This window comes from Papio anubis, chromosome 9 (genome assembly GCF_008728515.1).
Source record: "Papio anubis isolate 15944 chromosome 9, Panubis1.0, whole genome shotgun sequence".
Lineage (NCBI taxonomy): Eukaryota > Metazoa > Chordata > Mammalia > Primates > Cercopithecidae > Papio > Papio anubis.
Window position 1 is genome coordinate 41,726,707 of NC_044984.1, and position 27,545 is coordinate 41,754,251.

Consider the following 27,545-nt stretch of genomic DNA (forward strand, 5'->3'; position numbering starts at 1 on the left):
TTACCTTTACACTTTCTTACCAAAAACAAAAATAAAAACAAAAAAACCTCTATTTTCATAACTTTCTTCACATCTTTTTTATTTCCTGGTTCCTGTTACCTTGTTTAAATGTGACCTTTAAATGACCTTTAAATAAGCTTTGAATTAGACAAAAATGTTCACCTTTTTTTAAAGGACACACTTTATTTTTTTTGAAAGAATGTTTTCCTACAAATATATTTTTATTGGAAAATACCCAAATAATAATTTTTTAAAATTTTATTCAACATATTTTTAGTTTCTAAATTATGAGTTTCTCTACAAGTATTTTTCCTATTACATTTACCTAATTATTTTATTTTGATTATTTATCTAGATTATTTATAAAAACTGTGATTGTCATTATTTAAAGTTATGGAACTGCCATTGCAAAATCATAACTGAGACAGTGAAAAAGATTTGATGTAACTGACTCTGTCTTCCTTCTAACCTCCAAGATGTTCTTGTTCATTCCTGGGAGTAGACCCAACTAACTATGGGAGGAATATACTTCATATTTTTTCTTTGAAACAAAGATGATAACAGTCCTTTCCCAAAACAAACCTGACTGCCTGTAGACTAGACTGCGTAAAGCCACAAGATTAGAAGTTATAGTAATCTTACTAAATTCAAGATGGAGCTGTTTTTATCAAATCAATATCAATGTCTTATTTATTAAAGATTACACAAGCAAAGATCATTCTGTCTTCACTGGGTTTATAGTTTTGTAACCCCTGTGCCAAATTTTGACACCTTATATTTGTGAACCCCTAAAATCTAAGACAGGTTGTAGTTAATCTAGAAAGTTTATTTTGCCAAAGTTGAGGACCCATGCCTGTGACACAGCCTCAGGAGGTTCTGCCAACGTGTGGCCAAGGTGATAAGAGCACAACTTGGTTTTATACATTTCAGGGAGACATGAGACATCAATCAACAAATGTGAAATGAACATTGGTTTGTTCCAGAAAGGCAAGACAACTTGAAGCAAAAGCTGGACAACTCAAAACAGGGAGGGGTTTCAGGGCGCAGGTAGATGAGAGACAAATTGTTGCATTCTTTTGAGTTTCTGGTCAGCCTTTCCAAAGGAGGCATTCAGATATGCACATATGCATATACATCTTGGATGTTAGGTTTTAATTAAGTTGACTTTAACCACTGATCTTCTTTTAAAAGATCTTTTTAAAATCTCATTACCATATTTCAGCTAGGACAAGTTTCTGCTATTTCAGAAGTACAGGCATTGCTATTTCAGTTTGGCCTAGCTAGCAAAAACATGGCCTTATTATGTAAATAAAGCCCCTTAGTAGTGAAAATAAAAAATCTTTTTTTTTTTTCCTTTTGCTGGCCTTTATTCAACCCCTACCACATCACCTTTGTGTGTGTGTGTGTGTGTGTGTGTGTGTGTGTGTGTCTATGTGTAGGAATTTAGCAACTTCAGAGGCCTTGTTTCTTGTAATTTGGAACTTCCTTCCTTTGGATTTGATCAAGTCAGATCGTTTAGATTTAATCAAGTAGGATAGAGTTGATCAAACCCACTGGGAAAAAGACCAAAAAAACAACAAAAACAGAAACAACAACCAAAAACAAAGTTAAGTAAAACAAATGATTGCACAACTTATATGATTACTGAGGTTTCTAATGGTAAGAAGAAATTAAGACCAGCTGGTTGTTAATCTTAACTTTAGAAAAGACAAACCCCAATTTAGTTGCTTACCTAGGAATGGGTCTCAGGCTGAAGATGGCTCTCTACCATCCTAGAAGCAGGGAAAAAACCCTTATCTTCCCTGTCGAAAGCAAGCTCAAACTCCATAAAGGAGTTACCTGACTTCCATTGTCACAGTACACTTGCTTTCCTTGTATTGGAAGCAAGTAAAACTCCAAAAATAAAAGGAGTTATATAGCAAAATAAACTTTAGATCTCAACCAAATTTTGGGAGATCAGGGATTCTCTGGAGGGGGTACTTCCAGGCCTCCACAAATTGTCCTATTGGTTTGAACCATAAAGATAGCTCAAGCTGGTACCAAGCACCAATAGAGGATTTGTCAAATGTCAGGGCACCTACACTCAGAATCCCATTGGGTTACCAAAATGTGAACTCTAAATATCTGAGACAGGTCTCAGTTTGTTTAGAAAGTTTATTTTGCCAAGGTTGAGGACGTGCACCCCGACACAGTCTCGGGAGGTCCTGATGACATGTGCCCAAGGTGCTCACAGCACAGTTCAGCTTTATACATTTTAGGGAGTGTATTAGAGTTCTCTAGAGGGACAGAACTAATTATATGTGTGTGTGTGTGTGTGTGTGTGTGTGTGTGTGTGTATGTGTATGTATATATACACATTATTAAGTTTATTAAGTATTAACCCACACAATCAGAAGGTCCAACAATAGGCTGTCTGCAGGCTGAGGAGCAAGAAAAGCCAGTCTGAGTTCCAAAACTGAAGAACTTAGAGTCCGATGTTCCAGGGCAGGAAGCATCCAGCATGGGAGAAAGATGTAGGCTGGGAGGCTAGACCAGACTCTCTTTTCATATTTTTATGCTTGCTTATATTCTAACCTCACTAACAGCTGATTAGATTGTGCCCACTCAGATTAAGGGTAGGTCTGCCTTTTCCAGCCCACTGACTGAAATGTTAGTCTCCTTTGGCAACACCCTCACAGACACACCCAGGATCAGTACTTTGCATCCTTCAATCCAATCAAGTTGGCACTCAGTATTAACCACCACAAGTCCACCCCTTGTCAACTTGAACCCATATACATCTCCTGAGATCATACATAATCTTCAAATAAAGACATTAATAAGGTCATAATTATGCCTAACATGATACAACTATCCTTTACACAACCAGAAACACCAATCTCCAACCCAAATACTATTACTTAACATTAACAATACTTAAATGCTGACGTGAAGTCAATAAATCTTATGGCACATGATAAAAGAGAAAGGAAATAAAATGAAGATATTTTCTTGGTACAAATATATACATGCACAAACCTATTTTTAACAAAAGAAGGAGGAAACACTCATGAGAATTACAGTCCTTGTTTCTGCAACTGGTCATGTGGTCATAGCCAGTATTGATAAGTACCTTCTTCTACTACCTATTCTGTATTCCCTTTGCCTTCAGCAAGCACCTCAGCAGGTCATGGTTTTTTTCCTGGTGGAGTAACCCAAACCTTCATTCTTGAAGGGTCTGGGTCATTTGTAGTCCTGCCTGAATTGGACTGTTGTAGTTTCCCATTGACCTTAATCACAGAGCATGGAAATACTAAGCGACACCCTAATGGATCTCCTGTATTCCATGCATACTCTTCCTTACCTCCTTTGTAGAGTAGTAAACTGATTTCATCTTGATAGTCCGGGTTAGTCACCCCAGCCAACACTGTAACTCCCATCTTAGCCTGTTGTCTTAAAGGTAGGAGAAGCCCAAAGTGTCCAGGTGGCAATTTTAACTTCCAGTTTAATGGAATCACTGTTGGATCTCCTGGTGGCAGCATCCCTCCCTCTGGAACTAAGATGCCTAGGCCAGCAGAACTTAATGTCGTGAGAACAGGAAGCAAAAATTTTGCTAGTGAATCACTAAGGGAGATGGTGAGTGGTGCCACTTCCACTTCCACCCCTTGATTCCTGGACCCATAAATCCTGGCTATGGGGAAAATAGTACCATATATTGGACATCGATTCAGGGCATACATGGCCTTCTGGATAATTTAGTCCCAGTCCTGCAAAGTATTGTCACATAGTTGGCATTGTAATTGTGACTTCAAAAGGCCATTCCACTATTCAGTCAGTCCAGCTGCTTCAGGATGATGGGGAACATGATAAGACCAGTGAATTCCATGAGCATGAGCCCACCACTGAACTTCTTTAGTTATAAAGTGAGTGCCTTGGTAAGAAGCAATGCTGTGCAGAATACTATGATGGTGGATAAGGCATTTCGTGAGTCCACAGATGGTAGTCTTAGCAGAAGCATTGCTTGCAGGATAAGCAAACCCATATCCAGAGTAAGTGTCTATTCCAGTGAAGACAAATCTGTGCCCTTTCAATGGTGGAAGAGGTCCAATATGATCAACCTGCTACCAGGTAGCTGGCCGATCACCCCAAGCAATTGTGTCATATTGAGGGCTCAGTGTAGGTCTCTGTTGCTGGCAAATTGGGCACTCAACAGTAGCTGTAGCCAGATCAGCCTTGGTGAGTGGAAGTCTGTTGCTGAGCCCATGTAGAAGCTCCATCCCTGTCACCATGGCCATTTTGTTCATGGGCCCATTAAGTGATTACAGGGGTGGTTGGGGAAAGAGGCTGAGCAGTGTCCACAGAACAGGTCATCCTATCCAGTTGATTGTTAAAATCCTCCTCTGCTGAGGTCACCCATTGGTGGGCACTCACATGGGATACAAATATTATCACAGTTTTTGACCACTTAGAGAGGTCCATCTACATACCTCTTCCCCAAATTTGTCTATCATCAATTTTCCAATCATGCTTCTTCCAAGTCCCTGACCATCCAGCCAAACCATTGGCTACAACCGATGAATCAGTATATACTTGCACATCTGGCCATTTCTCCTTTCATGCAAAGTGCACACCCAGGTGCACTGCTCAAAGTTCTGCCCATTGAGAAGGTTTCCCTTCACTATTGTCCTTCAAGGATATCCTAGAAAGGGGTTATAGTGCTGCAGTTGTCCACTTTCGGGTGGTGCCTGCGTATCGTGCAGAACCGTCTGTGACCAGGCCCTAGTCTTCTCTTCCTCTGTCAACTGAGAATAGGGACCTCCTCATGAGGACATTAGTGCAGGCTAGGGGAGAGAAGGCAGGGTGGCAGGAGTGGAGACCATGAGTTGTTGAACCACCTTCTCATGTAACTTACTTGTGCCTTCAGGACCTGTTCGAGCCTGATCACATATTTATCACTTGTGTTTGATGATGGAATGCTGCTGTGCATGTCTCACTTTATGGCTAGATGGATCAGAAAGCACCCAGTTCATGATAGGCAGTTCAGGTCACATGGTGACTTGGTAATCTGTAGTCAAATGTTCAATTTCCACCAAAACCCAGTAACAGGCCAAAAGCTTTCTCTCAAAAGGACAGTAGTTATCTGCAGAAGATGGCAGCGCCTTGCTCCAAAATCCTGGAGGCCTCCACTGTGATTCACCCATGGAAACCTGCCAAAGGCTCCAAACAGTATCTCTATCTGCCATTGACATGTCAAGCACCATTGGATCTGCTAGGTCATATGGTTCAAGGGGCAAAGCAGCTTGCACAGCAGCCTGGACCTGTTGCGGAGCCTTCTACTGTTACAGACCCCACTTAAAACTGGCAGCCTTTTGGGTCACTTGATAAATGGCATGAAGTAACATGCCTAAATGAGGAATGTGTTGCCTCCAAAATCCAAATAGGCCCACTAGGTGTTGGGCCTCTTTCTTGCAGCAACTTATCCTTCATCTTAGAAGGAATATCTTGACAGGTCCCATGCCATTGTATCCCTAGAAATTTTACTGAATTTTAGCTGGATTTATTTCCCATCTTCTGGCATGCAAATATCTCACCAATAAGTCCAGTGTGTATGCTACTTCTTGCTCACTGGATCCAATCAGCATAATGTCATCAGTGCAAAGGACTAGTGTGATATCTTGCGGAAGCAAAAAGTAATCAATGTCTCTCCAAATTAGATTATGACACAAAGCCAGAGAGTTGATATAGTCCTGAGGTAGGATAGTAATGCCTTGCCAGCTGAAGGCAAATTGCTTCTGGTGGGCCTTATGAACAGGAAGAGAGAAAAAAGCATTTGCCAAATCAATGTCTGCATACCAGATACCAGGAGATATGTTAATTTGCTCAAGCAATAAAACCACATCTGATATAGCAGCTGCGATTGGAGTCACCACTTGGTTAAGCTTACAATAATCCGCTATCGTTCTCCAAGATCCATCTGTCTTTTGCACAGGCCAAGTGGGAGAGTTGAATGGGGATATGGTGGGAATCATCACTCCTGAGTCTTTCAAGTCCTTCATGCTGGCACTAATCACTGCAATCCCTCGAGAGATGTAATATTGTTTTTGATTTACTATTTTTCTAGGTAGAGACAGCTCTAATGGTTTCTATTTGGCCTTTTACACCATAATAGATCTCACCCTACTAGTCAGTGAGCCAATGAGGGGGTTCTGCCAGCAGCTAAGTATGTCTCTGCCAATTATACATTCTGGCACTGGAGAAATGACCACAGGATGAGTTTAGGGACCCACTGGACACACTGTAAGTTGGACCTGAGCTAAAACTCTATTAATTACCTGACCTCCATAAGCCCCTACTTTAACTGGAAGACCACGATGATGTTTTGAGTTTTCTGGAATCAGTGTCAGCTCAGAGCCAGTGCCCAGTAGTCCCCAAAATGTCTGATCATTTACCTTTCCCCAATGTACAGTTACCCTGGTAAAAGGTCGGGGGTCTCCTTGGGGATGGATGGGAGAAAGATTCACTTCATAAATTGTCAGTAATGTGGTAAAGTCCTTTCTCAGTGGGACCTGGCCTCCCCTTCATTCAAGGGGTTCTGGCTCTGTAAACCGGCTCAAGTCTGGAAATTGATTGAGGGACCATGATGCTCTGTTTTTATTATTCAAATTAGTCTTTTGTCCATTCGACCTAGAAGCTTTCTACTTGTATAAATTAAGTAGAAATGCCATAGGCTTCCTATCATTTTCACTTCTAGAAACACGACAGTTAATTAGCCAAACCAGAGCTCTACACAAGTCAGACTGTTCTGATGGCTGCTTTGCCCTTGCTGTCCACTACCCCCATCTTGCCTTTGATGATTGAGTGCCACTACTTGGCCCCTGCCACCTCAGGATCCAATTATTCCCATTGTATTTAAATTTTGTGGTTGAGTGACTGTGGTTCCCATTATTAGATCTGACATACAGAGAAGAGCAATTACAGGGTCCTTCAAAGATGCAGATGCTGTCCTCAGAGATCTATTTCACAAGACATTGATCAAAGGTGTATCTTCTGGGCCCTCCTGGCTGGTATGAGTAGGTCTAAAGTGACTAATCTACTCCGCTATCCCAATCTCCCTAGGCCTTTTGATATATTTAATATAGAGGAAGGCCTCTATATTAAACCAAGGGAAATCAGGCATTTACAGCTCACTCCCAATGGACCATCTTTTAATCCAGATTTCAACTAACCAAGCAAATAAACTATTAGAACCTTTTCTAACTCCCTGAGCTGCAACATTAAATGCAGAGTCCCTATTTAGTGACCCCAAATCAATAAATTCAGTCTGATCCAACTCTATGTTCCTTCCACCATTATCCCACACCCTTAATATCCATTCCCATACTTGTTCTCCAGATTTCTGTTTATATAAATTAGAAAATTCAAGCAGTTCTTTTTAAATGTAGCATACCTACTCATGGGTCACACTCTCAACCTCACCTCTCGGGGTCTGCGGGTACTTTAGTCTAGTTATAAGTCTAGAGGCAAACAGGGTGTTGGGGTGGCTCCTGAGGAGAAACCAATGTTATCTTGCCTGGCAACTGCCTCAGGGGAGGCCATCACTGTTGCCTCAGGCAGCACAAGGTTTAAGTCCTCACACAAAAGTGGAAAGGCTGATGGCAGCATGGGTTAGGGAGGCGATGTTACCACTACTAGTAATGGGGAAACTGTTTCTTCTGGCAAAAAAGGTTTATCAGACTTTACAAATTCAGTGTCCCCAGTTTCATCAGGGTCCTCTCACACGCCCCCATTCCAAGTTTCAGGGTCCCATTCTTTTCCAGTCCATGCCCTCGTTTTGACAGTAGACACCTGGGGAGGCTGTGCATAGGTCAGCCACTTGCATGGTAAAAGTTTGTGTCAGTTTTTCCACAATTTCAGCTCTTTCTCCACAGGAGATAAGACTCTCACTCAGGGCAATCTTAGCAGATTTGAGACTCAGTATCTGCTTCTGAAACTGGGAGATAGAATCACTGAGTTCATGATTTTCTTTCATCACTTTGTTCAGTGAAATTAGGAGCAACCAACCAGCTTTATTATGTTCCTTGGTTGTTCCCATATGGTCAAAGGTATTATGTGTAGAGTCACTAAACTCCTTGCCTCTCATGAGCAATAAATCAGGAGTGTCGAATGCATTTATTTTGCATAAGTCTCTAAACAGTTCATGCCAAGGACTATCAGTGTCCTCCATACTATTAGTAGAGTCCTTAGCATTTTTTAATCTAATCATATTAAGAAGCTAACTCCAGAAACCCCCAAACCAACAAAAGAACTCCACCCTTAATATTTTGTTCCTCTAGAACCACTCCTGGTACAAAAGTCTGTATTAGTCAGGGTTCTCTAGAGGGACAGAACTAATGATATATATATATATATACACATTTGATTTGTGAAATGAAAATATCCTGGGCTCTCAAAATCACTAAGCTAAAGGGAAAAGTCAAGCTGGGAACCTTGGGATTAGGCACCTCCCATTCTATTCAATTCCTTTTATATAATAGCCATGTGTGTGTGTGTGTATGTGCTTGCAGCATATACCTTTGGATATATATACATATATATTTCATTAGTTCATTAGATATGTATACATATATATAAAACTCCTATATATATCCATATATACACACACATATATATGTATCCATATATATAGAGAGAGGAGTTTATTAAGTATTAACTCACACTATCAGAAGGTCCAACAATGGGCTGTCTGCGGCTGAGAACAAAAAAATTGTATAAAGTCTAAGTTTTAAAATGAGAACTTGGAGCCTGATGTTCAAGGGCAGACAGTATCTAGCATGGGAGAAAGATGTAGGCTTTCTCCCGTACTCTGCTATCTAAGGAGACTAGACCAGTCTCTCTTTCCTTATTTTCTTGCCTGTATATTCTAGCCTCCTTTGTAGCTGAGTTAGATTGCCACCCAGTTAAAGGGTGGAGTCTGCCCTTTCAGCCCACTGAAGCTCAAATGTGTGGCACCTCCTTTTGCAGCCTTACCCTCCACTTTGGGAATCAATGCTTTTGCTTTATCTTCAGTCCAATCAAGTTGACACTCAGTATTAACCATCACAGGGAGATATGAGACATCAATCAACATATGTATAATGAAGATTGGTTTGGTCTGGAATGGTGGGACAATCTGAAGTGGGAAAGGGACTTCCAGGTCATAGATAGATAAGAGGCCAGTGGTGCATTCTTTTTGAGTTTCTCATTAGTCACTAAAGGGAGGCAGTTAGGGGAATGCATTCATCTCAGTAGGCAGAGGGGTGACTTTTGAATAGGGCCGGAGGAGCAGGTTTGTCCTAAGCAGTTCCCAGCTTGACTTTTCCCTTTAGCTTAGTGATTTTGAGAGCCCAGGATATTTTCATTTCACAAATCAAATGACTGTAAATTCATGCACTTATTTCTGGGCTTTCTAATCTCTTCCATTAGTCTATGTCTGTTTTCATGCCAGTACCATAATGTTTCGACTACTGTAGCTTTATAATACATTTTTAAATCAATAAGTATGATACCTCAACTTATTCTTTTTGCCTACGATTGATTGCTTTGGCTCTTTGAGGTCTTTTGTGATTCCATACAAGTTTTAGGTCTATTTTTTCCTATTTCTGTGAAAAATGTTACCTGAATTTTGATAGTGATTGCATTCAATCCATAGATAACTTTGGATTGTATGAACAATGGAATAGTTGATAGTCTATAAATAAACTTATGCATATTAATATTAATATACGGGCAACTGATTTTCAACAAGGATGACAAGACAATTTCATTGGGAAAGAGTACTCTTTTCAACAAATGATGTTGAAACAAATAAACATCCACATGTATGAGGATGTAGTTGTTCCCCTATTCCCATGAAAAACAAAACCTAATTCAAAATGAATAAAATACCTAAGTGTAGGGAAAAATTATAACACCCTTATTCAAAAACTTAGAGGTAAAACTTCAATACTTTGGATTAGGGGATGATTTTTTTTATGATAACTGAAGTACAAGTGACAAAAGAAAAAATTACATAAATTATATTTCATTAAAATTTTAAACTTTTTGCATTAAAGAATACCATCAATAAAATGAAACCATAACCCATAAAATGGGAAAAAATACTTGCAAATCATATATCTGATAAGTGACTAGAATAATTTTAAAACTCCTACTATTCAATCATAAAAGGCAAATAACCCTGTTTGTTTGCTTATTTATTTATTTTTATAATTTCAACTTTTATTTTAGAATCAAGGGGTACATGTACAGGTTTATTACATGGATATATTGCATGACGCTGCAATTTGGGTTACAAAATGAAAACCACTTCACTCCATAGGATGACCATAATCAAAAAGTGTTGGAAAGAACGTAGAGAATTTGGAACATTCATACACATTTGGAGGAAACATAAAATGGTGCAGCTGCTTTGGAAAACAGTCTGGAAACTCCTCAAAACGTTAAACTTAGAACTATCGTGTCATCTAGCAATTCCATTCCTATAAAAACATACATCTACACAAAACTTGTACACTAATGCTTATAGCAGCATTATTTATAATAGCTAAAAAGTGAGAACAATCCTAATGCTCATCAACTGATGAATAAATAAATAAGATATCCATAAAATGAAATATTATTTGTCAATGAAAGAAATAATGAATCGATACATGCTACAACATAAATGAACATTTAAAACATTATGGTAAGTGAAAGAAGCCAGCCAGAAAAAAATGCATACTGTATGATTCCATTTGTATCAAATGTCCAGAATAGGCAAATTTATAAACAGAAAGTAGATTGGTGGTTGCCTAGACCTGTAGATGAAGGATAAAGTAAAGGATATGGGGAGAAATAGTGAGTGACTGTTAATGGGTACAAGGTTTCCCTTTGGAGTGATGAAAATGTCCTAAAATTGATTATGGTAAAGGTGGCACAAACCTGTGAATATACTAAAAACCATTGAATTGTGCACTTTAAATTATGTAAATTATATGGTATGTGAATTATATCTCAGTAAAGCCGTTTTTTATACAGTAAAAAAAAATTGTTAACCTGATACTTCATTCTTTGAAATTGCCCAAGAAATTCTGCATGACATTAACCAAAATTTAAGCTAATTTTATTCAAAATTGCTTATAAGACTCAGAACAAGCTGAATGTGGGCATAGGAGAGACATAAGGCTCTGCCAAGCATAGAAGTCTGAAGGCGATAAGAAGAAAAAACGAAAGAAAGAGCATATGATGAACACTGTCCTGAAATCTGAAGGGAGATTCCAACAGAACCCAAGCATCAGTTTTTCTCTCCCTTTGGATCCCCTCGTTCTTGCATTCTTAAGAAAGGAGAAAAGGAGTTGACTTATGTCTGCTTCTAAGTGGTCCGCTTGACTACTGATCTTTCGAGTTGCATGTTCAACTCTGCTCCACTGCTCTTGGCCAGAGGTCGTTGTCTGCTTTGCTTCTCTTTACAGCTTAAAACAAGAATTCCAGTCACTCTCAAATAAATGCTTCCACCTTTGCAAGGGCCTTTGTAGAAGTATATGTTTTGCTGGGGGAGTTCCTTGGCTTGTGGGTCTGTCCAGTCTCTACCTCTGTCTTCATGTGGCCTCTTCCTCTTTGTATCTTCCTCTTTGTCTCTTATAAGGACACTAGTCATTGGATTTAGGGCTCACCCTAGTAAAGGATGGGCTCATCTAGAGATGGTTACCTTAACATCTGCAAAGACATTTCATCCAAATAAGATTACATCATTAAGTGGATTATTGGAGGACACTATTCAACCCACTTCAGAGGGTGGATGAACACTTCCATTTTTGTCATCTCCTTGTTTTTCTCTATATATCACTATATAAAATTATATGGCTTAATCACATTTTGCTGAAAGTTTGGCAGAAATAAAAAAATTAGAGCACATAAGGAAGAAACAACTATATGCTAAACATACTTTTCCTGTGCCAAATAAGAGTCTTTAAGAAATTAAACCATTCATAGCCATCATCTCGTGAATAATTTAGACTCTACCTTAAGTCCATGACCCCTGTGGGAGGCTTTCTTCTTCAAGCCTTGACAGCGTAGCTGTCCTTTCAATACTCCAGGGGTTGGCTTCACCCCAATTACTTTTCCCTTTCCCCACCAGCTAGTGCATGGGCCCCAATCATTATTATTTTCCTAGGTCTGAGTTATTTACTACTAGAGTAGCACAATGGAAGTAACTCCAACAGAACGATCCAAGGTGGGCTTGGGAAACCCAGTCTGGCAGAATAATCTAGGCTAGGTATAGCCCTCTATGCTCAGTTTCTTTTGAAATAACCTCACCATTGGGAGTTACAGCTATGCCCCTTTCTTTTTTCTAATTGTCTCACATTTCTCAAGGATAGTTTCTCAAAACAATAGTTTGCATTTTGTTAGGTACAGAAACCTCCAATACTAAGCCATATATCCTTTAATACAAGAGCCTGAGTAAGCTCTTAGAGAGAAAAGATCCCTTCTAAAATCATCTCTTGTGGGTACTGGAGAGGAAGGGATGCTAGTGATGGTAGTAGTAGATAGTATTGGGGAGTAGAAGCATAGTTTCATTATTTGGTTATACTACCAAAGCCACTTCTCATTAGAGATCACTTGTAGATCACCACTTTTGTTTCAGACATAGTTTTCTTCCACATTTTAAATAATATTCCTGTGCATATAGGCTTGGAAAAGTAACATTCATTCATTAAACCAAACCAACCACATTTCTGCACAGCTAAATAAAATAATATTGGCCAACTTCTCACTTCTAATTGCCCTGAAATATAAACAGAACCAAACTTTAACTTATTGTGGTCCTTATAATGTTAGAAATTTCTACCTTAAAAAGTTATCAGCAGAATCTTTCAGGGTGCATCTTTCTAGGTTGTACCTAAACTCTTTTCTATTGGGGCCAAGGGGCTCCTTGGCAATTGTCTCTAATCCTTTATTCTTCTCTAAATTGCTTTTGGTGTTTAATTTTCCGGGCTGACTTTTTATTGACTTAGGCTTTATTCCCTGGACATTTTTGTTATTGCTGTTGTTTAATTATGAAATATTTCATTCATACAAAAGTACAGAGACCTATAACAAACACCCAAGTATTCACTCTTAAACTTAAATAAATGCATGCTTTGGAATTTTTTGTATAAGTGAAACCTTACGTTTGATTCATTTGAAGCCAGACAGGTGTAGATTTTTTTCACCTTTTTGTTGATATTAAGATTTTAATACTTGGTTAAGAGAAATATTAAGAAGTACATAAATTTCTTCAGAAAGTGTTTTCCTTTTAAATGACTAGGAAATTAATCCTTTACATGAGGCGTTCTGGATGGATGAATCCTAGGCCCCCTTCCCTTCCCTTCCCTTCCCTTCCCTTCCCTTCCCTTCCCTTCCCTTCCCTTCCCTTCCCTCCCCTCCCCTCCCCTCCCCTCCCCTTCCCTTCCCTTCCCTTCTCCTCTTCTCGTCTCACTCTATATTACTTCCCCACTTGATCTCATCCATGCCCATGGCTTAATTACTCCTCCACTGATGACAGCTCCTGAGATCATATCGTCAACTCAGATCTCTCCTTGGAGTTACAGACCTATACACGCAGCAGTTATCTTATCATACCACAAAGTCTTCAGTTTAACCCACATGACCCACCAAAATCATGATTTCCCTAACCTTTGCTTTTCTCTCTCTCAGCAAATGGCACCATCGTTTATCAAATTAAGCATCTCAGACTTCTGGGATTTAACCTTGATAACTTCTTCTCCATCAACTGCTTATTTAATCTGTCAGCAAGTCCTCCTGATTGTACCTACTCAGTATGTATCAAATTCATTGACTTATCTCTTCCTCTGTGACCACTCCACTAGTCCCAGCCATCATCATCCCTTATTCCAACTTCAGAAATAGCTTCCTAACTATTTTGCATGCATTTTTCCTGGGCCCCTCCAACAGATTGTCTGCACCGTAGCCAGAGTGAAATTTTCAAAACACCAATCTGATTATATGACCTCCATCCTGCTGGATCATCATTCTTAAGATAAATAGAATGATGCATAGTGTGCATGATCTGGCCCAGCCCTTGTCTCTTGGGAAGCTTCCCTAACCCTGCTCACCTCCCCCACCAATCTTGGCCACAGTTCTTTGTTAATAGCTTTTATTTAATTGTACTCTTTTCTTCCCTGGGACTTTTCTCAGATGTAAAAATATGCCCCAGTCCCTACCACTATATTGTAAACACTATGAAGACATGAATAAATAAGTAATTCTCAAGCTACATAATTTATTAGCAGCCTTGTCTGGATCTTGTGAAAACGTGTGATGGTACAAATAACAAAGTTATGGAATTTTGAGTTTTCACTGCTGTAAATCCTCCCCTCCTGTTTTCAAAGGTGACATCAGGCCATAGGCTAATGTTCTCACTGGTATAATGAGATAAAGGGTAGGAACACGCTTGGCATAAGGTGCTTTATGAAAGATAGAATATTTTTTGAGGTATATTAATGAAAGGGAAAGAGCTATTTATTCAAATCCTGGGTCTGCCTCTTGAGTGTTCTTAGAGCTGGAGGCAAGTTGGACAACCCCAAGCCTTGGTTTCATCATCTGTAAAATAACGATATACTACTTCTAAGTTACTTCTAACAACTAGAGAATATATATCCACAGTGCCTGTGCCATAAATGTCAGTAAATATTTACAGACTAAAGAAATAACTGAATAAACAAATAGATGAAGGAAAGTGAAGCACCCAGTGGAATCCATGGTAAATAGCAAGTGCTCAACAAATTGTAATCATAGTAATATTATGAAATGACTAACAAAGATGCGTTCTTGTAAGAAAAAGGAAGCAGGGAAATAATTGAAAGTGTATGTATTAGGGTGGGGAAGGGTGGAAATCCTAGACAGTCATCCACAGAAGGTGTTTCAGGGTCAGGTGCCTTAGCAGATTGACTATTGCAAATGCTAACAAATGGGAAGACACATACAACCAGTTCCCTACCATACCATGTTACCTGGATGTCCACAGGAAAAAAAAAAAAATATATATATATATATATATATATATATATATATATATATATATATATATATATGAGAGAGAGAGAAGAAATACAGCCTCACATAGAAAATGAAAAAATAAGCCAGAGATAGAGGAGCAGAACCAGCAGAGGGGCATGTCAGAAAGCCAAAACAAGGAGGAAGAAGGCAATAGTATCAAACCTTCACAGAGTCAGTTCAGATAAAAATGAAGCATGTCATCCAAATCTAGTGACAGAAATAAGAAGATCATTGGCAACTTTGGCAAAAACAGTTTTCAATAAACTGGGATAGAAGGCAGAATCAATTAAGCTGGATAGTGAAGGGGAAATTAGAAATACAGACAGTAAGCTTATATTTCTTCCTTCCTTCCTTCCTTCAGTTCGTTCTTTCTTTCTTTCTTTCTTTCTTTCTTTCTTTCTTTCTTTCTTTCCCTTCCTTCCTTCCTTCCTTCCTTCCTTCCTTCCTTCCTTCCTTCCTTCCTTCCTTCCTTCCTTCCTTCCTTCCTTCCTTCCTCTTTCTTTCCTTCTTTCTTTCTTTTTTTTTGACAGTGTCTTACTCCGTTGCCCAGGCTGGAGTACACTGGCACCATCATAGCTCACAGCAACCTTAAACTCCTAGACTCAGATGATCCTCCCACCTCAGCTTCCCAAGTAGCAGAGACTACAGGCACACACCATGCCCAGCTACTTTTATTTTTTATTTGTTTTTTTGTAGAGATGAAGTCTTGCTTTGTTGCCCAGGCTGACGACGAGCTCCTGGCCTCAAGCTATCCTCCCACCTCAGCCTCCCAAAGTGCTGTGATTACAGGCATAAGCCACTGTGCCCAGCCATTAGTTTACATTATTCTTTGAAATATGTCTAGAATTGGCAGAAGAGAGATTGGATGAGGTAGTTGGAGGCGAAGACCAGGTTGGCGGAGAGGTTTTTTGTTTCTTTTCTTCTTTTGTGTTTAGGTTAAAAGACAACGTATTTGTGGTCTGAGAAAGACAATTAGAGAAAAGGGAGGTGTTCAATATATTGGAGAGAGAGGTAATAATTAATAGGGTTGACACTGACATCTCCTCAGTGTCAATGAAGCCTTCATTAACCCACTGGTGCACCCCACAGTGATATCCCCCAAAATAAAAATTTTAAATGCCTTTTTAGTATCCTTTTCCCATTCACCCATGTGGTCCTGGACCTTCTCACTTAGTCTTGCCTTACATTTACATTCTTGACCTCCTCCTGCATTCCTCTGACCTTTGCTTTGCCTCTTATTTTATTCACCCTTAGGACCTGATGATTGATTTAGCATCTTTGGCACCCAGTCACTGTTCTGCCTGGCAATACTGCTGCCTTAACCCTCAGCTGTTGCAACTCTTTTGGCCACTCTGTGTAACTGCCCTGCCAAGCCCTGCTCACTGGCTGTCCACACAAAGAAGAAGTGTTTACTAGAGGAGATCGCAACAAAAGAATGAAATCTGGGGCTCAGGGGAAGGTTGACTTCTGAAGCTGGAAAACAAAGAAGTAAGGAAAGGAGCCTGTGGAATTTACCAGGGAGGGGAACTTTAACATTTCCTTTCATATAAGTTGGTACTATTCTGACTTTTTACCATGATCATATATTATATTCAAAATAAAGTTCTTGTTTTTAAAACAAAAAATTATAAACAAAGAAAGGAAGGATGTTCATTCATTTAGATAATACATACCTAGTGAACCCCTCGTAGACCTTGTACTGGGTCCTGGGGACACTGGTGACCAGGTTCCATTCCTGATCTCCCGGAGCAGGAGACATGAAAAGACACTAAGCAAATAATTACACACGTTTTTACGTCAGTACAAATGTTGGGACTTTGGAAGAGTTCTACCCTGAATGCTTCTGTTTTCACTGAAAGATAGGAGGCAAGGTCATTTGTTCAGAAAAGCAATGAAATTGAGTAGGGGGCTTGAAAGAAATGATGAGGCTAGGAAAAGCAGCTATACGAAAGGGGGCACCAGTTGACTAAGAATATGTAAACCAGAGCATAGCTGTGCATACTTTGCATGAATGTCTCCAAGTTCAAATCCCAGAACTTGATATTTTAGGTTGATTCTGTGTGTTACCTATTTGTTTTTAAAGAGCAGAGTCTTTTTCTTCCAGCATGTGTTAATTAGCCCTCTCTTTATCACACCACCACCACCACTTGTCATTTGCAGAAGTATCTTCAACTTATCATAAATTTACTAGTAATAGCTAATTCATGTCTATAGAACTGTTAAGTGACAAGATAATATTTAGATTAAAAGCTGCAATTGGATTCTTGTTAGAGTCTTATTCAGATTTTAACATACTCCTCACAGGGGCCATTTAGCCCTATTCTGCTGGGCTTTGGCAAGCACTGAATGATTGCCCTCCTAAGGCAGAAGTATTACAGCCCCGGTGAAGCATTGAAAAGATAATATTATCAATAAGTTGACTGTAATTGTAAACAACATATTTAAACAATTATATCTTAATTAAATTCTTATAAATTATAAGTGCCTCAGAACTTTCTTAATCTCAAATGCATGTTTCTTCAAATCATTCACTATTTCATGAAAATATATTTGCTGAATATTAGAAAAATGAATTAAAAATAAAAGGCATTTCTAACATTTTTTCTTGTATGAAATATGCTTTCTTTTATTTATACATCATTGGTTTTATCTTCTATATAGTGAGTTTCAAAAGTGATTTAAAGTTTGATATTGAATTGTATACTAAAAGAAAGTTGTTTTAGATATAAAAGAGTAACAGCAACAATAACAAAGAAGTTGTGACAAAGAGGATTGTTGTCCTGACATTTGATCCATAACTTTGATTCATTTGTTTTATGTGTATCTTGCCTACATCCCTCCATTCATCTCACCATTTCTATCAACTATCTATCTGGTGCAGTTGGATATGTTATAAGCTGTGAGAAGTGACACAAGGAGAGAACTTCTTGCTAAATTTTTTAGAACATCTGTGATGTGTTGTACATATTAGGCAAATAATAAATACTTACTGAATTAAATTAAATTTAACCAGGATCAAGGTCGGATGGCTGATAGTTGAGAAACATGTTGCTATGGTAGCAGGAAGAAAATGATGGAAAAGAAGAAAATAAAAGGCAAGAAAAAGTGAGAAATCAAAAGACAACATTTTCAAGGATTAACAGTGCTACATCTATTCATTATACATTGTAGATATAGATAATAACAATAGTAATAATATAGCATGGTCAAATTTTAATAAAAAATTGAGTCAAGCTTAATCATACCTAGTGCTTCTATTGAGGACTAACACCTCAACAATCACATCTGTTCATGTCACACAGTCATCCATGTGAATGGAACAAGTATCAGTTGCCTGAAGGACAACACAATTATTGAAAAAATAATTTCTTTTTTCAGTTAAGGTCCTCACTTATACATAAGTTGGTCCTTTTTTAGCTTTGTGCTGATTTCCTGTGGTCTTCCATTGCATTTAGGCACCAACTCATTTGTCTATGTTTCAGAATGCCAGTGTAAAGGTGAAATAAAGGTAAAACAACAACAATAACAAAAAGGACAGGAAAGAACAACAGTGAATAAATGGTGTGGCATTTCTTAGCTGTTCAGCATCTGACTCCCCTTTTGGTGTTTGGGGAATTCCTCATCTTATGAGTCTCAGTGGGAGACTCAGGCTCTGCTCATTATTAAAGTTGAATATGTCAGGAACTTGCTCTCCCCACCTTCTTTGCAGTTAAGCCCAACACACCCCACCCTGGAGCCACAGAGATATGGAGGATGCACTCTCTGGCAGTAGTAGTGGGAATGCCAGTGGTGTGAGCACTGCATGGCTTCCTCAAACAAGCCCTCTGGTGTAATGGGGCAGTTTTTACATTCTGTAACTCCATACTGGATTCTCCACCCAAAGCCACAGCTTGTCTGTCAAGGGCCTTCATGTGAAAAAGGGAAAGGTGCCCCTGGCAGGTGCAGGGCTCTGTCAGCACATGGTGGCTCTGCCTCTGTCCTTCCTGTGGGCCCCTCAGCTGCCCATGCTTCTTTTCTTAAATATGTTTTCTGCCAAAATCAGCTAACATTTGCCTTATTGCTTACAACTAAGAACTTTGCTGATACACATAATAAGGCTACCACACCTGCCCAGCCATATTCCATAAACCTTTCCATTGTGTTATGTGCCTTTTAACATACAGTATAATTCTTTTATATGGATACCACCTTATTATCTGGAATTATCACAGCACCCAGTGGATGCCCCAAAACATAACACAACTAGCAAAGTTTCAAAATTCAGTCAGAGTAAATAATTCATATACTTACACTGTTAAAAATTTATATGCAATTTTAAATTACTCAACTTCAAGTATTTAAATGAGATAGTTTAAAAGTTAAGTTTCTTCCCTATTCGGGTGATGGCTACACTAAAACCCCAGACTTCATTACAGCACAATATATGCATGTAAGAAATCTGCACTTGTACCCTGTAAATCTATTTTTAAAATTTATATTTTAAGGAAATGTTAAAAATAAAATAACAGTTAAGTATCTTTTGCCTTGGGGAAGGAGGAAAGAACAACAGTTATCAGCTCGTATATGGGGAACTATTTAAACTATATGTAACAAAAAATGATTCATGGGAAGAGTAAACTGGACCACCTAGAGACCCTATTCTCCTGTCCACTAAGAGACTACAAGCCTCATGCTTACTGTGCATTTGGCCACTGTAGCTGCCTCTACTAGTGAAGGCACACCAGGATCCCACTGTAATCACTGGACTTACTTCAAAGACACAGCTACAAATTTCACCGCCCCAAATCAACAGAATATGCATTCTTCACAGTGCCACATGGCACTTATTCTAAAATCAACCACATAATTGGAAGTAAAACACTCCTTAGCAAATGCAAAAGAACTGAAATCATAACAAACAATCTCTCAAAACATAGTGTAATCAAATTAGAATCCGGAATTAAGAAACTCATTCAAAACCACACAACTACATAGAAATTGAACAACCTGCTCCTGAATAACTACTGGGTAAGTAATGAAATTAAGGCAAAAATAATGAAGTTCTTTGAAACCAATGAGAATGAAGAGACAACGTACCAGAATCTCTGGGACACAGCTAAAGCAGTGCTGAGAGGGAAATTTACAGCACTGAATGCCCACATAAGAAAGGTAGAGAGATCTCAAATCAACACCCTAACATCACAATTAAAAGAGCTAGAGAGGCAATGGCAAACCAATCCAAAAGCTAGCAGAAGACAAGAAATTACAAAGATCAGAGCTGAATTGAAGGAGATAGAGACACGAAAAACCCTTGAAAAAATCAGTGAATCCAGGAGCTGGTTTTTTGAAAAAATTAACAAAATAGATAGCAAGCGAGAATAATAAAAAAGAAAACAGAAAAATCAAGTAGACACAATAAAAAATGATAAAGGGGATATTGCCACTGAACCCACAGAAATAAGAACTACCATCAGGGAATACTATGAACAAACACCTCTATGGAAATAAACTAGAGAATCTAGAAGAAATGGATAAGTTCCTGGACACATAAACCGTCCTAAGACTAAACCAGGAAGAACTCGAATCTCTGAATAGACCAATAACAAGTTCTGAAATTGAGGCAGTAATTAATGGCCTACCAGCCAAAAAAAAAAGAAAAAGCCCAGGACCGGAGGGATTCACAGCCAAATTCTACCAGAGTTACAAAGAGAAACCAGTACCATTACTTCTGAAATTATTCCAAACAATTGAAAAGGAGGGACTCCTCTGTAACTCATTTTATGAAGCCAGCATCATCCTGATACCAAAATAGGTAGAGACAGAACAAAAAAGTAAAGCTTCAGGCCTATATCCCTGATGAACATTGATGTGAAAATTCTCAATGAAATACTGGCGAATTGAATCCAGTAGCATATCAAAAAACTTATCCACCACAATCAACTCAGCTTCACCCCTGGGATGCAAAGTTGGTTCAACATATGCAAATCAATAAACTTAATCCATCAAATAAACAGAACCAATGACAAAAAACACATGATTATCTCAATAGATGCAGAAAAGACCTTTGATAAGATTCAAAATCCCTTCATATTGAAAACCATAAATAAACTAGATATTGATGGAACATATGTCAAGATAATAAGAGCTATTTATGAAAAACCCACAGAATATCATATTGGATGGGCAAAAGCCGGAAGCATTCCCTTTGAAAACTGGTACAAGACAAGGATGCCCTCTCTCACCACTCCTATTCAACACAGTATTGGAAGATCTGGTCAGGGCAATCAGGCAAGAGAAAGAAATAAAGGGTATTCAAATAGAAAGATAGTCAAATTGTCTCTGCTTGCAGATGACATGATTTTATATTTAGAAAACCACATCATCTCAGCCTAAAAACACCTTAAACTGTTAAGCAACTTCAGCAAAGTCTCAGGATACAAAATCAATGTGCAAAAATCACAAGCATTCCTTTACACCAACAATAGACAAGGAGAGAGCCAAATCATGAATGAACTCCCATTCACAATTGCTACAAAGAGAATTAAATACCTAGGAATATAGCTAACAAGGGATGTGAAGGACCTCTCCAAGGAGAACTACAAACCACTGCTCAACGAAATAAGATAGGACATAAACAAATGGAAAAAAATTCCATCCTCATTGATAGGAAGAATCAATATTGTGAAAATGGCCATACTGCCCAAAGAAATTTATAGAGTCAATGCTATTCCCATCAAGCTACCATTGTCATTCTTCACATAATTTAAAAAAGACTTTAAATTTCATATGGAATAAAAGAAGGCCCCATATAGCCAAGACAATCTTAAGCAAAAAGAACAAAGCTGGAGCCATGATGCTACCTGACTTCAAACTATACTAGAAAGCTACAGTAACCAAAACAGCAGGGTACTGGTACCAAAACAGACATATAAACTGAAGAAACAGAACAGCAATCTCAGAAATAACACCACACATCTACAACCATCTGGTCTTTGACAAACCTGACAAAAACAGGCAAAGGGGAAAGCATCTCCTATTCCATAAATGGTGCTGGGAAAACTGGCTAGCTGCATGCAGAAAACTGAAACTGGATCTGTTACTTACACCTTATACAAAAATTAACTCAAGATGGATTAAAGGCTTAAATGTAAAACCCAAAACCATAAAAACCCTAGAAGAAAACCTAGGCAATACCATTCAGGACATAGGCATGGGCAAACACTTCATGACCAAAATACCAAAAGCAACTGCAACAAATCCAAAATTGATGAATGAGATCTAATCAAACTAAAGAGCTTCTATACAGTGAAAGAAACTATCATCAGAGTGAAGAGGTAACCTACAGAATGGGAAAAAAATTTTGCAATCTACCTATCTGACCAAGGTCTAATTTCCAGAATTTACAGGAACTCAGCAAATTTACAAGAAAAAAACAACCCCATCAAAAAGTGGGTAAAGGATATGAACAGATACTTCTTAAAAGAAGACATTTATGTGGTCAACAAACATAGGGGAAAAAAAAAGCTCAACATCACTGATCATTAGAGAAATGCAAATCAAAACCACAATGAGATACCATCTCACACCAGTCCAAATGGCAATTATTAAAAAGTCAAGAAACAACAGATGCTGGTGAGGCTTTGGAGAAAAAGGAACACTTTTATACTGTTTGTGGGAATGTAAATTGGTTCAACCATATGGAAGACAGTGTGGCAATTACTCAGGGATCTAGAACCAGAAATACCATTTGACCCAGCAATCCTATGACTGGGTATATATCCAAAGGAATATAAATCATTCTACTATAAAGACACATGCACACATGTGTTTATTGCAGCACTACTTACAGTAGCAAAGTCATGGAACCAAGCCAAATCCCCATCACTGATAGACTGGATAAAGAAAATGTGGTACATATACACCATGGAATACTTTGAAGCCATAAAAAGGAATGTGATCACATCTTTGCAGGGACATGGATGAAGCTGGAAGCCATCATCCTCAGCAAACTAACACAGGAACAGAAAACCAAACACCGCATGTTCTCACTCATAACTGGGAGTTGAACAATGAGAACACATGGACACACGGAGGGGAACAACACCTACCAGGGCCTGTTGGGGAGTGGGGAACGAGGTGAGGGAATTTAGAGGATGTGTCAATAGGTGCAGCAAACCACCATGGTACACATAAACCTATGTAACAAACCTGCACATTCTGCGCATGTATCCCAGAACTTAAAGTAAAATGAAAAAATAAAAAGAAAATAGAAACTATTACTCACGAGCTCCCCCATCTTAGCACCAGCAAATCTATAACTACTCCTGCATCTGTACCCATCTTTTTCATCCTTCCTGCTAACCGACAAGTGTTTCCATGGTTATCAAAGGCAAGTATCTACTTGAATGCTCAGATGTCTTTTCCTTCTCCCCAAAAGACCTCAATCTACTGATTATCACAATGTCCTGTCCCTGGCCCTTGTCTTTACCTTCCCTTTTATGTAAGTCCTTCCCACATTAAGAAGAAGCTCTCATTTCTCTCATCTTATTGATGATGTGTTATCAATAATCTCTCCCAGTTTGTAGACTGTCATTTCACTCTCTTTGTGGTATCTTTTGATGAGCAGAAGTTCTTAACTTTAATGTAATTCAGTTAATCTATCTTTTATGACTTATGTTCTTTGTACCATATTTACAAAATTCTTTCCTACCCTGAGGTCATAAAGACATACTCTTTTATTGTCTTTTTAAAGTTTAATAATTGTGGCTTTCTCATTTAGATTTTAAATCCAGCTATGATTATTTTTATATGGCATGAGAAAGACATACAACTTTACATTTGTCTAAAAGGATAACCAATTTCCGAGAATGATTTATTTTTTTAAAAAAATATTTATTTCCCCATGGATCTGCAGTATGACCCCACCCCATCTTGTTTCAACATCCCATATATTGATGAGTTTGTTTTGGGAGTCTAATTTGTTCTATTGGTCTATTTTTCTATGCCTGCACCAACACCTTATAGTTGTAATCAATTTAGCTTGATAATACCTTACATAAAGCATGTACAATTAGGGTGTCACTCTCACCCATTTTTTCTTCAAAAGCGTTTTGGTTATTTTTGGTTCTTTGAATATATAAAATAAAAAAGAGCATCAATTTTCAAAGAAAAAAACCTGTTGGGGATACGATTACTATTTTATTGAATCAACTTAGGGGAAATTGACCTTTTTAGAATATTGCACTTTCTAATCTCGTCTGGCTTTCCATGTAATTAGGCTGCCTTTTTGTTCAGAAAAGTTTTATATTTCTCCAGAAAGGTATTGCATGTCTCCTGTTATATTTATTATTAGGTACTTGTTTTAATGCTACTTTAAATAATCTCTTTAATTTTATTTTTCAACTACTGCTGGCATGTGAGATGCATACTGATATTTATTTAATTTTGTTTCCAAACTCTCCTGCTAATTTTTCTAATTTATCTAAAAAATCTTTTTTTAGTTTTTATGCAAAAATATTATTTGCAAGTAATTTCAATTTTGTTTCTTCCTTTCTAATCCTTTTAATTTTATCTTCTTATTTTTGCCTTCTTTGCATAAAGGCATGCTAATTATCAAATAAAGTGGGCTGTGTTGTAAGTAGATGTATTAAACAAATACATGTATCAATTTGCAATTTGTATCAATTTGTATGTATCAATTTGCAATAGTTCATTGGTAATAAGTGGAGAAGTAAATATGTGATGAATAATGTCCAAAAGAACTATTAAATGCCATGTTAATGAAGATATCTGTGATGTTGCAATGCTATATCATCTTGATACCAGTAAATAAACTTTACGGAATTATCAAATTGTGCCTCATTAAAAATACCTTTTGGCCGGGCGTGGTGGCTCAAGCCTGTAATCCCAGCACTTTGGGAGGCCGAGACGGGCGGATCACGAGGTCAGGAGTTCGAGACTACACTGGCTAACACGGAAACCCCGTCTCTACTAAAAACTACAAAAAACTAGCCGGGTGAGGTGGTGGGCGCCTGTAGTCCCAGCTACTCGGGAGGCTGAGGCAGGAGAATGGCGTAAAAACCCGGGAGGAGGAGCTTGCAATGAGCTGAGATCCGGCCACTGCACTCCAGCCTGGGCGACACAGCGAGACTCCGTCTCAAAAAAAAAAAAAAAAAAACCTTTTAAAGATTGCCCATTGGCAAAATTTTGACTAACATATCTGATTACCCTGAGGTAGCAAGCAAAGTTTTGATGTTAGTAACATCATTTTATACAATACATTTGTGAACAGGCATTTGTACAGACAGCATCTTTTAACTACTAAATCAAGCTTTGACAATTTAGTTTTCACAAAACATCTTCCATAATAGTTTATTTATGTTCTAAATTCTAGTTATATTTTTCCTAGTGCTTACTTTGTAAGTTTATTTGGTTTTATAGTGGTATAAGAACAATAATTATACTGTCATTATACTCAGTGTTGTTATACATTTAAGTAACTATAATTAAAGTAGTTTAAATAAATCCTGGAAATCTATGTGGATGTTTTTCCTTTGAGATCATCTGTTATTTTATTACTTATATTTGAGAAATTCTGTTCTTATGAGCTAGGAAACTACTTGGTTCCACTTTGGAGAATCCTGGCTTTCCTGGTCTTCCTAAATGTGGGAAAAAAAATTTCCAGTTACCTTCTTACATTGGGTGGAGATATTTCACTACATCATTTTCCACCCTGTAAGGGCTCCTGAGTGAACTTTTTAAAATGGCCATCTGATCCTAACCTTTGACTACTTAAAAGTATTCAGTAATTTTCCTTTACTTTTAATATAAAATTCAAAATTTTTAACATGACTCAGAATACTCTATAATTTGATTCCTACCTACCTCTCTAAATTCGTTTTTGCAAACTATTTCTTTCCCAGTTGACTTTATCTCAATAAGTGAAAAACTTTGTTCTTTCAATTTCTCAAACCAAAAGTCTTGGAGTCACCCTTTCCTCCTCCTAGTCATACACCACATTAGCAAATTTTTCAGGCTCTACCTTCAAAATATGTATGAAATGGGACCACTCATTATTGCCATACCATTATCTTGTCCATGCCACCATATTTGTTAGAATTTTGCAATAATTTCTTAATTAATGCCCTTACTCCTGTATTTGTTTTCTGTTGCCATTGTAACAAATTGTCACAAACTCAGCAACTTAAAATAGCACTAATTATTATCTCACAATTCCATACCAGTCCGATAGGCTTGGCTGACTTTCTGCTCTGGATCTCACAAAGTTAAGTGTCAAGACAGGATTGTGTTTCTTTCTGGAGGTTTGAGGGATGAATCCATTTCCAAGCTCATTCAAGTTGTTGGCAGAATTCAGCTCCACCTGAATATAAGATAGAAGTCCTCAGTTCCTTGTTGGCTGTTTGCTGGGGGTTGTTCTAAACTTCTAAAGATCATCTGTACACCTCAGCTCATTGGCCCTCTTTTTTCTCAAATCTCTCTGACCTTCCCTTTGCCTTATCTCTCCCCTGCCTTTCTCTTGTTCTGCCTCTCTTTTTCTTTTTCCGGACAGAGAATTTCTCCATCTTCAAGGGCCCAAGTGATTAGATTGGTCCTATCCAGACAATTCAGGATAGTTCCCTATTTTAACGTGAGCTAATTGATAACTTTAATTCCAGGAGGACCTACATTCGTGTTTGAATAACCAAGGTACAGAAATCTTCGGGGAGGGAATTCTTCCTACCACAGCACTCCTCTAATTATTTTCACCACAGTAACTGCAATGGTCTTTAAAGAATATTAATGCTTGTTTCTGTCACTTTTCTGCTCAAAACCATCCAGGGACTTCCCATCTCATTCAGAGTAAGAAACAAAACCCTCAGGAAGGTCTATAAAGTCTTACATAGGATGTGGTGTGCTCTCTGTCTCTCTCTCTCTCTCTCACACACACACACACACACACACACAATACCATCAATACCTGTCTGATTTTATTTCCCCTCACTCCTTACTCATCTCCAGCCACGCTCGTCTCTGCTTTTCCTCAAACTTGCAAGCCATTCAGTGCCTCAGGTCTTTGCACTTACACATATCCTCATGGCTCTTCTCTCTTTTTTTTTTTTTTTTATAGTATGAAAATTGTGTTTATTCCATGAATGCAAGGATTTCTAACAACAGAAAAAATCTATGTGTAATTCATCACATTAACAAGTTAAAAGAGGAAAAGCAAATCATCATTGTAGGAGGGGCAAAAAGTAAATTCGATAAAACGTAATACTTAACTTTGACAAATCTTGTTTAGCAAACAAGAAATAGAAGAGCTTTCAATGTTTGCTTGTAAATCAGAAACTATTCTTGGTCTTTCAAGCAGAGGTGATTTTTTTTTTAAATTTATTTATTATTATTATACTTTAAGTTGTAGGGTACATGTGCATAACGTGCAGGTTTGTTACATATGTATACTTGTGCCATGTTGCTGTGCTGCACCCATCAACTTGTCATTTACATCAGGTATA

At 38.1% G+C, this 27,545-nt stretch overlaps 1 long non-coding RNA gene across 1 annotated transcript; it reads right to left on the minus strand.

Moving 5' to 3' along the window:
* Positions 1-11,097: 11,097 nt before the first annotated feature.
* On the minus strand, positions 11,098-26,566 carry LOC103875732. The gene is made up of 4 exons (XR_002515628.2): positions 26,274-26,566; positions 18,045-18,105; positions 16,728-16,822; positions 11,098-11,712 (listed from the first exon to the last, which is right to left on the minus strand). It is a non-coding gene; the product is annotated as an uncharacterized LOC103875732 (long non-coding RNA).
* Positions 26,567-27,545: the final 979 nt, after the last annotated feature.